The sequence below is a fragment of the Chenopodium album genome, chromosome 4 (assembly GCF_948465745.1).
Source record: "Chenopodium album chromosome 4, dcCheAlbu1.1, whole genome shotgun sequence".
Classification (NCBI taxonomy): domain Eukaryota; kingdom Viridiplantae; phylum Streptophyta; class Magnoliopsida; order Caryophyllales; family Amaranthaceae; genus Chenopodium; species Chenopodium album.
The window spans coordinates 14,346,006-14,358,419 of NC_137837.1; the positions used below are offsets into that span (position 1 = coordinate 14,346,006).

General features: G+C 36.2%; 1 pseudogene across 1 annotated transcript in view; it reads left to right on the forward strand.

Moving 5' to 3' along the window:
- Window positions 1–12,414, forward strand: part of LOC145627691 (bifunctional 3-dehydroquinate dehydratase/shikimate dehydrogenase, chloroplastic-like) — a 178,141-nt pseudogene that overhangs the window by 101,259 nt on the left and 64,468 nt on the right. The gene's annotated exons all lie outside the window — the stretch shown is intronic.

The window sequence follows — 12,414 nt, forward strand, 5'->3', positions numbered from 1 at the left end:
ATGAGAGTGCGTGATTTTGAATATGGTTTTGTTTTGTTTCTTTTCCCTTCCAGTGCTGAATGTCCGTTTTTTTTTTTTTTAATTTTTTTTTTTTTTTTTTTTAAAAATAAAATTTGCTAGGTCACGTGACCTACCTGGACCAAGGGTAGGTCCGCCACTGGGTCGTATACTCTTTAAAAAATCGACACTAATGTAGTCTATGTAGATGATAATTAATCTCTTATATCTATTATGCTAAAGTTGCATACTATATATATATATATATATATATATATATATATATATATATATGCAACGATAACATTATTACAAATTACGTACATACAAAATAATACTCAATTTTACAAATTTCTCAAAATTAGAATTCAAACATAGCTCATATCAATCCTTATTATTTGTTTCTTGCCAAGACTTCTCTCATAAGTTCCTTTGGGGCTGTGTAATCAAGCGAAACAAACGTCATGAGAAAACACACAAAAAGGAAAGTAAGAAGTGTTAAATTGTAGCAAGAGGTTGCATGTATATATAATCGAACATATATCGCACATTTTACCTGCCAAACCAGTGAACTTTTCAAATTGTATGAAAGCTTGATTAATGAACATTTCTGTTCCATAAACAATAGTAGCTCCTGAATTTTGAGCTTCTGCATCGAATACAAGGGAGTAATGCTTTAGAGCTTTCTGCAAAAGAAACACAAATTCTATTCACATTAGTATTATGGAGTATAATGAATATAATAAAGTTAGTGCAAACTAATGCAAATTTAAATGCATGTATTCGTAATCAATGTTGTTGAACTGAATGAACAAAACCCTTATAAAAAAAGCATGTGCATGTATATCTATTTTACTATAATGAATACTCTTGAGAACCAAAGGATAATACTCCATTCGTTACGTATATATAACTCGCAACAAACATAAAGATTGCGTACTCCTAGGCAAAAGATGGTAAGTGTAATTAATGAAAATAAGGGCCTGTGTTTAGTATTAATCCAACCCAAAAAAAAAAATAAATAAATAAATCAAACACAACCACCTAGCAGGCTAGCACCACGAAACCAACACCACCTAGTACCGTACCACCACCACCTAGTTGCACCACCACCGCCACTTAGTAGCACCACAATCAAACCCAAAAAATTCGAACCACCAATACCACCATCTAGCACCGCGAAACCACCCACCACCACCACGAAACCATCCAACACCACCACCTAGCTCAACCCAGAACTCGAACTTGAACCCTAAACCCAAAATCCACAACCGACGAACCCTAAACTCAAAATTCACAACTCGAAATCTAAACCCAAAATCCACCACCGACGAACCCTAAACCCAAAATCCACAACCCAAAACTCGAACTCGAACCCACAACCCAAAAAACCCGCCTAGCACCACAAACTAATTCCTTTTCTATCATCTATTAAAGCTTTAATTGGTCAAATTTAATCACCAAAACTCTAGATCTAGAATTTTCATGGTTAAATTTGACCATGCATAAAACCTTCAAATATGTGCTTCACCGGCAATGACGAAACACCAAGAAGAAGAAGAGAGAGAAAACAGAGGCGACACAACTAACAAAAGGGACGACGGCGGTGACTTCTGGCGACGGTGGTGGTCTCCATAGAATGTTGCGGTCGAATCGAGGAGAGATGAGCAAATATGAAAAATTTATGGGTTGAAGAACATAGAATGGAGATCGGTGGTGGTAGTGGTGGTTGCCAATGAAGATGAGAATGAATTTAGATGAAAGGGGAATAATGTTAATCAGTGTTAGGGTTTAAGTTAATAAGTTAAAATAAATAGTTTAATTAGAGTGTTTAAAATAAAAAGTAAGGTAATTTTGTAAAATAACACATAAAAACTTACTATAAAAGTTTAAAAGTTTTTCTCAAAAAAAAAGTTTAAAAGTTTGTAGCGAGTATTATGTAACGGTCATTTTTAGTAATTGTTGTGAATAATATGTAAAGAGGGAGTAAGAGAATCATATCCTTAAAATGCTTAATCCATCTATGACGACATCAAGGCCATCAATACTAAATTCTTACCACTAGACCCATCATGCATGTCTCAAATTTCTCCTTATATTATACTTCCTCCAGTTTCTATATAATGTCCGTTAGCCATTTTTAATCAAAAACGTTCAACATTATCAACTTTTTTTATTACAGGGCAATATTGTTGAAGTATATCATACCAAACAACAAGTGTAAGTGTCCCACATTAATAAAAGTTGAGATAGTCAAACGCTTTTTAAGGCCAAGGGGCTAAACCTCCTATTGTCATATGGTTTTGGGATGAAACTTTATTTAAATTTGTGAAGTGGACTCTCTCTCTTGATTTGCGGGTGCGGCTAGACCCGTATTTGATATAGTATGAAAGTCAGGCCTGGTTTTGGTATGAAACCTACCTCCTTTTATTAGACTTCTGAAGTGCATTCTCTGTCTTGATTTGCGGGACCCTTATTTGACAAATATGGTTTGTTAAATTTCACTTTCATGAAATACTTAGATAATTAAAAAAAAAAAATCAATAGAATAAGAATACTATCATCACAAGTAAGATCATTGACGATAAATAGTCAAATATACTACGGTATCTTATATATCAGGTATTCAGGTGTGAAGGTATTAATAGGAAATATGGTTACCTTAGAAATAACCATCTTATCAATATTTGGTTGCATTCCAACAGGTGTAGCATTTGCCAAAACCAGGCCCTCTTCCGGAGCGAAAAGGGTACACATAGACATAGTCTCTTTACGTAATATTAATGAATTAAGTTATTTTTGCTGATATCGATCATATTATATTTACCGAATTAAATTTTATAATGCTAATTTGTAATTGATTTTACTAAAATTAATTTTTCTAGCTAAACCTAAGCTTATTGATAAAACTGATCGATTTGATTTTATATTTATTCTTTAAAACTACTAAATTAAATCTTATTGATAAAGAACTCTACTATTTAACTCAATTTATTTTTCTATAATTAAATGATTTTTCAAACTAAGCTTAACTTAGGGCACATCAAATTTTAGATGTTATAAGTTTAGATTGGTTTGGTTCAGGAAAAATAAGTTCTAATAAGGGTTATTTAATACAAATTACAACGAAAATAAGTTTAAATAAAGTCTAAAAGTTCAGGTAAGTTGGATAAGATAAGATAAGTTCATATAAGTGAAAATCAAGTGCATAAAACACACCCTTATTTTCTTTGAATTGAAGTTCTTTTTTAACTTAATTATTTTATTTATTATTAATATAAGGTGAAGAGAAAAGAGTCTTATTTTAGTAGTAAATTAAAATTGGATATTCATCATTAGCTCTCATTTTAACCAAATTCTATCTGTTCTAAAACATATCTTGCCTAAATTAATTAAACCATCCCTCCATTTCTATAACTAGGGGGGGGGTATAAGGGGAAGGGATTAAAATGGGTTTTAAAACACTAAGGGGTTGTTTGGTTGGGGTTAATCATCAAAGGGAATGGGAATCAACTGCCCCCATTCCCTTTGTTGTTGTTTGTTAGACCATATTTTTCATTCCCTTTCCCCTCTTCATTCCCCAAAATCCCTCCAACTCCATTCCCCACCCCCCTAGACTTTCCCATTCCCATTCCTTGGCCACCACTACACCACCATACCACCACCCTTCCACCTTTTCAACTTATCGGAAACCCGCACCACCACACCACGGCCAGCCGCGCCTCCCTTCCCCTTCCCCTCACGCTAGCCGCGCCTCCCTTCCCCTCCCCTCACAGCCGGCCGCGCTTCCCTTCCTCTTCCTCTCACCGTATCGCACTTCCCCTTCCCCTCGCCGCGTCGCCGCGCCTCCCTTCCCCTCGCCGCGTCGCCGCGCCTCCCTTCCCCTCGCTGCGTCGCCTAGGGTTTCGAGGGTGGGGGAAGGTCGGACGGCCGATTTTTCGGGGAGTGAATGATGTTTTTCGGGGGAGGGGAGTTTCTAGGGTTTTTCAGGGCTGATCTCCGGGGAAGAAACGGTTGCGCGGAGGCCGACGAATGGGAGGCGACGGTGAGGGGAAAGACGGCGAAGGTGTGGCTGGTGGTTTGGTGGTCGGATGGTGGCTAGAAAAGGTGGAACGTGGGTGGTTGTGTGGTGGTGGGTTGATGGGATTCTTTCCCTTTGTTTTTAAAACAAACAACATAGAGAATATTAGGTGATTTCATTCCATTCTCTACCATTCCCTTTGTTCATTCCATTCTGTTTACCCCGGGTGAACCAAACGACCCCTAAATTACCCTTAATGAAATTGAAAAAGTAAGGAGAAGGGTAGAAGTTAGTAAGGGTATTTTTATAAATTTATTACTTATCCCTAATTTCTTTCCCCTACTTACCAAACATGGGATAAAGATTATTTATCCTTGTCCCACCTATCAATCCCCTATCTTTATCCTCCCTTCTTATCCTTCTTATTCCCATCCTTCCAACCAAACGCCCCGTTATTGAAAAAAACCAACCACCTACTTCTTCCTCCGCCACCCCCTGCCCGCCCAGCCTCGACCCCCTGCTACTAGCCGGCGCCGGCCACACCTACCCATGAACTGAACACTACGTCACTGACTTACGCCGTCAATCGTCCCTCACCGATGTCAATGACTCACAATCCCCATTAACAGAACACCCACCACCATCATCATCATTTTAACCATTGGAGCAAATATGATTAGCCTGTAACAACTTTAAGGCGGCGGAATCCCAATATTTGCTTTTGGATGTTCGTCTGAGGTTTTACCGCATGTACACATGAATCTAGAGCTAACTTCACGAACTCTAGGTCGAGATCGACGAGGTTATTGGGGATTTGTCGGCATTGGAATTGAAAGTTTAATTAGATGATATTTGGTGTTTAGGGTTTTTCAACGCCATTGTTTGTGGGCTCATTGTTATTGTAATTAAGGAAATTTGGGGTGAATTGGGTGAAATAGAATCGATTAGGGGATCGTCATCGGGGGTTTCGGTTGGGGATGGTTGGGGCATTTCAAGGGTTTGGGAGGGTTTTTAAAGGGTTTAGAGTTTCGTGGGGGGTAAGGAGGGGGCTGGTGGTTCGTGCGGCGCCGGAGGAAGGGAGATCGAGGCTGGGGGTGTGGGTGGTGGCTTGCAGTTGGATAGTTGTGGTAGCTCGGGGAAAGTGTCACTAGTAGAAAAATACAAAAAGGAAACCCCCAAATGGCACCGGTTCAGGCCAAACTGGTGCCAAAAATAGGCTAAAAAAAGTGCGGGTTAATGAACCAAGACATAAGGCACCGGTTCACTTCAAACCGGTGCCAAATACATAAAGGCCACCGGTTTGAATCGGTGCCTTTTTGAACCGGAGCCATAAAAAAAAAAAAAACCGTCCCTCTTTAAATCCCCCCCAACCCTAATACTCCTTTCCTCTCATCAGTACCTTTCTCTCTCCTCTCATCCTCTTTCTCTCTCATCTCCTCTCCTCCTCTTTCTCCCTTCTCGATCTCCTTCTCCTCTCCTCTCCTCTCTTTCTCCCTTCTCGATCTCCTTCACCTCCTTCTCTTTCTATTTATCTTTCTCGATCTCCTTCTTCTCCTTCTAATTCTCTGTAAATTTGACTTGTACAAAAGATCTTCTTTGTCCTACACAAAAGATCTTCTCCTTCTAAAGCTATCTGGGTTTTTGAAGACCACATGCAACACCGATGCCAATCAAATTTATGGGTTTTGTTTTAATTTTCTGGGTTTTTGTTTTAATTGATTTTTTAATCGATTTTTTAAAAATTGTAATCGGTTTAAATTCTTTTTTTTTTTTTTTCTGGGTTATTGTTTTGATCGATTTCAATCGAATTTCTGGGTTATTGTTTTGATTTCAATCGAATTTTTGGGTTTTTTTTAAAAAACTTTTAATCGATTTTAATTAGAATCGAATTTTTAATCTATTTTTTTTTATTTTAATCAAAATTTTAATCAATTTCGATTTTGATTTTTTTTTTCAGATTTTAATCGAATTTTTTTTCGATTTCAATTTTTTTTGTTTTCTGGGTTTTTTAATTTCGATTTAAATTTTTTTCAATTTCCGGGTTTATTCGAATACTGGATTTAAATGGATTTCAAATTTTTTTTCATTTTCTGGGTTTAATTTTTTTTTTTCTGGGTTTTTTTTTTTTCGATTTCAAGTTTTTTTTTTCTGGGTTTTTTTTCGATTTCAAGTTTTTTTTTCTGGGTTTTTTTTCGATTTCAAGTTTTTTTTCTGGGTTTTTTCGATTTAAATTTTTTCTGGGTTTGAATTTTTTTTCAATATTTGGGAATAAATTTCTGGGCTTTTTTTTTCAAAGTTTAATTATATTAATCGATTTTTTTTTGTTTTAATTGGTGCAGGTATGAATTCTAGATCTGAAATCGAAGAAGCAAGATACAAGAATGAATGGGTTTTTTTTTTGGATTTATATTGTAATTTTTTAAAAAAATTTATATTGTAACTTTTTTTTATTTATATGCTGTAATCGAAGTTTTTATATGTTGTAATATTTTTTTGATCATATACTGCAAATTTTGATGATGATTGATATTGGCTTTATGTTTTGATGTTGTTATTTATTTTAGGCTTTTTAATTTTTAGATGGAAAATATATATATATTTGGGCATTTTTAGCATCGGTTAACCGGTGCCAAAAACAACAAAAAATTTTTTGTTGACCATTTTTGGCACCGGTTTGAACCGGTGTCTTATTAAACCACTTTTGGCACCCCCCACATTGACACCGGTTCAAACCGGTGCCTTAGGCCGGGTTTGAACCGGTGCCAATTTTATTTTTTCACGTAGTGTGTGTGTGTGATTGATGGTTTCTATTTTTAAAAATAATTTAATTGTTAAAAAATGAAGGAAATAAAAATATGATTTTTAAGGGTATATTAGTCAATTTGCCTTTTAATAACTTTGGTTAGGCCTGAAATTATAGATTAAATTCATTAGTGTCACCATTGAATTAGTAACACGAGTAGTTGATTGCCAAAGATAATTTTTTTTTTTTTTTTTTTGCTATTTACCATTGAGAAAAATAAAAACCTTAATAACACCATTGAGAATTTCCCTTTAAATTTTGATGTAATTTATGCTTTTGGCGATTTTACTGCACAAATCTAAAGTACTAAAAGTGAGTCAATGTGTGGGCATTATTATAATTTGATAAGTGAATGATATGTGCATTTGTTAGACGATCAGGATATTTGATGCATTTTTGTTACAAACCTTAAGGATTCATAGTGCATTTGAAAGTTTTCAGGCTCTATTCATTTCACCTTTAAAAAATAACATTAAGTAAAAATAATCTCAATTCAGTAAAAATAAGTTCAGTTTAGTAAAATTCAGTAAGTATAAAGAAGAAATATACTCGTAATAGAAAATAAGTAAAAATATTTTCATTTCAGCAAAAATAATTTCAGTTTAGTAAAAATAATTTAAGCTTAGTAAAAATAATTTCAATTCAGTAAAAATATTTTAGTTTAGCAAAAATAAGGTAAAGTGAACGGGGCTATTTTACATTTTAATTTAGAGACATTATGCTCTGATTTATATGATTGTGTGAATCATGCATTAGCAATTTAGCATATAGTCAGACTACTCAAATATATTTTTATGTACTCCGTAATTAATTAAGAATGATTTGGGATATATATATATATATAGAACCAAGTTATAATGAGAACCAAGGCTAAAATAAGAACTAGGAACTAATCTAGGCCCTTAGATCATGTTAATCCGACGGCTCACATGCTTCCCATGTCATTAATGGCATTTTTGTAAGGAAAAATACACTTTAATAATCCCAACTATGGGCAATTTACCTACAATAATCCCAACTATTGATTATTCGACAATAATCCTAACTATTAGGTGAGTTTTCCTCCAGCAGTCCCAAAAACCGGTTACCTGCTAAAAGGGAAAACTTTTTTTTTTTTTTAAAATGCCACATGTCAACACATGATTGGCTTAATATAAAAAAAATAAAATAAAAAGAAAAAAAAAATCAAAAGTCATCCCAGCCACCCCCCTCCTCCCTTCAACCACCTTACACCCACCATGAAACCCTAGGCCATGGTGGCTCATGCTTTTTCTTCGCCTAACACCGCGGCCTCACCGCCTCGACCGTTCACCTACCCCCTCCGACCAATTGCAGCAGCGCAGCCCCACGCTGCTGTTCTCAACCACCACGAAACTCCCTTCGATCTTTCTCCTTCTCATGCCTCTTTCTCTCTCCTCCGTTGACGAACACACACAAACACCCACGCTGACGAACACCCACAAACACCAACGAACACCCACGAACACCGACGAGCAACCACTGAATTCTCACGAACACCAACGAATACCCACGAACACCCACGAATACCCACGCTGCGATTTGGGGCTAATGGTGGTTTCACGGGCAAGGGCTTGGTGTTTTGGCCGGTTTCGGGGGTGCGGCTGGTCGTGGGAGCCGTTTCCGACTTGGGTGGCTGGAGAAGGTGGTGTTTTAGGGTTGGGCGGCGGAGGTGGAGGTGGTGGTTGGGCGGCAAGAGGTGGAGGTGTTGGTTAGGGGTGGCTGCCATAATTTTTTTTTTTAGTTTCTTTTTTTTGTTTTTTTTTTTAAATTTTTTTTGGAACCACTTACACGCTGACACGTGTCAAACAACCTACAATAATAGGTTGTTGACTTTTGTTGACCGGTTTGGGACTGCTAGAGGAAAACTGACCTAATAGTTAGGATTATTGTAGAATAATCAATAGTTGGGATTATTGTAGGTAAATCGCCCATAGTTGGGATTATTAAAGTGTATTTTTCCTTTTTGTAATATTTGAATGTTACAAACTGATTCCCAGTTTTATTTCTAAAAAGTAAATAAAAAGTTAGTAAAAGTAAATGAAATCAGTCATAAAGTAAATGAAATTGCCTTAAAAGTTTAAAAACTGGAAAAAAGTTGCAAAAAACGCATAATTACGAAAATGCCATTAATGAATGCGGGTGAAACGTGAGCCATCAGATTGAGTGCGATCAATGGCTGAGATTGGTTCTTAGTTCCTATTATTCACCTTGGTTCTCACATGATATATATATATATATATATATATATATATATATATATATATATATATATATATATATATATATATATATATATGGAAAAATAGACAAAAATAATCTCAACTTTGGATTATTTTTAAATAATCCGAACTTTGAGGGGTATTCGCTTTAATTGGTCCCACCTAATAACCTAACTTGTTATTATAGACACATGTCATAATTGATTGAAAAAAAAAATTAAAATAGAAAAAAAAATCTGAAAAAAAAGAAGAAAAACTGAAAAACCCAGCCAATAACCCTCATAGGCTCACAACCCTTCAACTCTCCAGGCCTGTCGACAACCCTTCAACTCTCCGGCATCCCCCACCCTAAACCATCGGAATCTTTCCTTCACCATGACCCACCCATCAAAATTGCCCCCCCCCCCACCCGAAAGCCACCCCTTCCTTTTCTCTAATCTGGAAAAAGTCGTTATCGACCATCGAAGAAGTCACCACAGGAGCAACGGCGAGATGGGTAGTTGTATCATGTTTTCATGGAGTGTTTAATCTTAGCTGTTTATAAAGTACCGGCGTCGATCTACGGTCTGATTTGGCGGAAGAAACAGTTTTGAGGAGAAGGGTGGTTTTTTGAATTTTTGGGGGTTGGAATAGGAATCATGGGTGAATTCCGGGGAGTGAGAGTGGTTTAGGTGGTTGGGTCGTGGTGACCTTCAATTCCCTCACGTTGGTGCCAATTTTGGGGGAAAGGGCGCCGGGAAAGGTCGCCGGAAAAAGGTGGAGTCGGCAGTTGGGGAGGGGGTCTAGGCTAGGCTGGTGGGAGGAGGGACGCCGGAATGCCGGACTTGGGTGGTGGTGGACAAGTGGGGTTTTCGTCGAATGGGGTTGGGTGTTCTTTTTTTTTTTTTTGTTTTTTTTTTTTGGAAAAATTGTCGAGAATAAAACGACTTTTGGCCGATCTTCCAAAAATAAAATGACCTTTTGATTATTCTTGAATAAAACGACCTTTAACATATAACGGGATCGGTTGATAACCTGTAGAATAGGTTTACCGGACACGTGGCGTATTACAATTAGTAGATTGTTTTTTTCTTTTATTTATTTACAATTTTCTTATTTAAAAAAAGATTTTAGTTATATAAAAAAAAAACAACCCCCTACCCCATGAACATCCCCTAACGGCCTAACCCCTTTACCAGTCCCCGTCACTACTCACCACCACCTCATCCCCAACCCTCATCTCCACCAGCCACGAAAACCTCATCCCACCCCCATCATCACCACAAACATCCTCCAAAGAAGCCAATCACCATGCTTACTACCTCACAAAGCTAGCCGCCAAGCCCATTGCCGACCACCACGATGAACCTCTCCGAACCCAATCCTACGCCAACCACCACATCTCGCGAACCCAACCCCTACCAATCACCGGCCCCTCGACGATCACCACCTCCCAAACTAGCCCTTTGACAGGCTAAAGTCGTATCACCTAATCAAAAGTAATTCCTAAAACCACTAACTAAAATAGATAGGGAAGTAGGGTCGAATCCACAGGGAAACAAGTCTTTTTATTCCTAATTAATTAATATAATCTAGATTATAGAGTAACTAAATTATAGATATGATAGAAATTAAACTAAAGGAGATAGTAGGGAGAAATCAATTAATAAAAGCCTAGGGTATAGGTTCGCCAATAAACAATATTCCAGGGTAAAACATAATAATCAATCATCAATGCATCAATTTATCAGATCATAAAGGGCGTTCGCTACGTATTACAATCACAGAGTTAATTTACCGGTATTAAATCTCATCTCTCGAATCTCGACTTAACCATTTATAAATTAACCTGCCTTTTGAAACTAGGCCTAAATATCAATTCTCATCTCTAGAATCTCGAACCAATATTGCTAAACTCATACATAAAAGATCTGCGCAAATCTAGTTGCATAGCATTAAATCAATAAATAGGAAATTAATCAAGCATTGATAATCAACAATAATAAATTACTCACTTCATATTATTTATGGATCCCTACAAACCCTAGAAAGAAAATTGCTCACACATAATTAATATAAAGAGAATAATAGTATAAAAATAATAAGGAAACAAAATAATAAATCTTGTGAAAAAGTAGTTTAGAAAAAAGAAAACTAAGGCCCTGTTCTTTTCACCTTAAAAAAATAATATTAAGTAAAAATAATTTCAGTTCAGTAAAAATAAGTTCAGTTCAGTAAAATTAATTTCAGTTCAGTAAAAATAATTTCAGTTAAGTAAAAATAATTTCAGTTCAGTAAAATTCAGTTTTCTTAAAGAAGAATTATAATAGAAAATCAGTAAAAATAATTTAGGTTCAGTAAAAATAATTTAAGTTCAGTAAAATTAAGTTCAGTTCAGTAAAAATAAGTTCAGTTCAGTAAAAATAATTTCAGTTTAGCAAAATTAAAGTGAATCAAACAGGGCCTAAAACTAAAAGAAAAGAAACTAAAAACTACTTAAAACTAAACTAAGAGAACTTGCCTAACTCCAAGCCTACGTACTACTTCCTAATATATAGGAAAGAAACTCACAAATCCCACTCTTAGTAAAACTCCAAAAGCAGCCGTTCACCACTTCTTTGAGCCCGATAATTCATGCCCATCAGTTAAGGGACTGGGCTTTAATTAACAAAGCCCAGCTGACTTTCGAATCAACGTGAGTGTTCAGCACCCAATCGGGCCAGGCCTCGCCTGATCGGGCCTGGTCAGCAGGAGTTGGGCTTCAATGTTCCATTCTCTTTTGTTCTTGGACTTGATCTTTTAGAGTTCATTAAATTAGCCCAAATTCATTCACTTGTTTGGTCCGTCGTGATATAATAACTTGTAAAATCTTGGACCTTCTCTCGTATCAAGCCCTTAATTGCCGGATTAAATTTCTCTAACTCGGCCTTGGGCTTTAAATATACGGTCATAAAATACGATTCGACTCTAATATCTTTGTAGTGGCTCAATAAGCTCGGAAATTGACATAAATCTGTAAATTCCTACAAAATAATACCAACTCTACAAAAACACTAGAAAACATCTATTAGTAATAAAAATAGCTCCGTAGAGCTCAAATAAGCACAAATATTACCATGGGACAGGGAATAATATATATATAAAATAGACTCATCAAACTCCCCCAAGCCCAACCTTTGCTTGTCCCTAAGCAAAGCAATGAATAAATAAATCAATACTTCACCCTAAAAATAATTTAATCAATAAATATAATTCAAGGCAAATCCGATAAATATGTATCAAAGTCAACCAATCAAATCCTTCTAACTACCAATCTTCCCTAACAGTTGTCAAATAGAGCAAACCACAAGAGCATATAGAATTCAAGACTAATG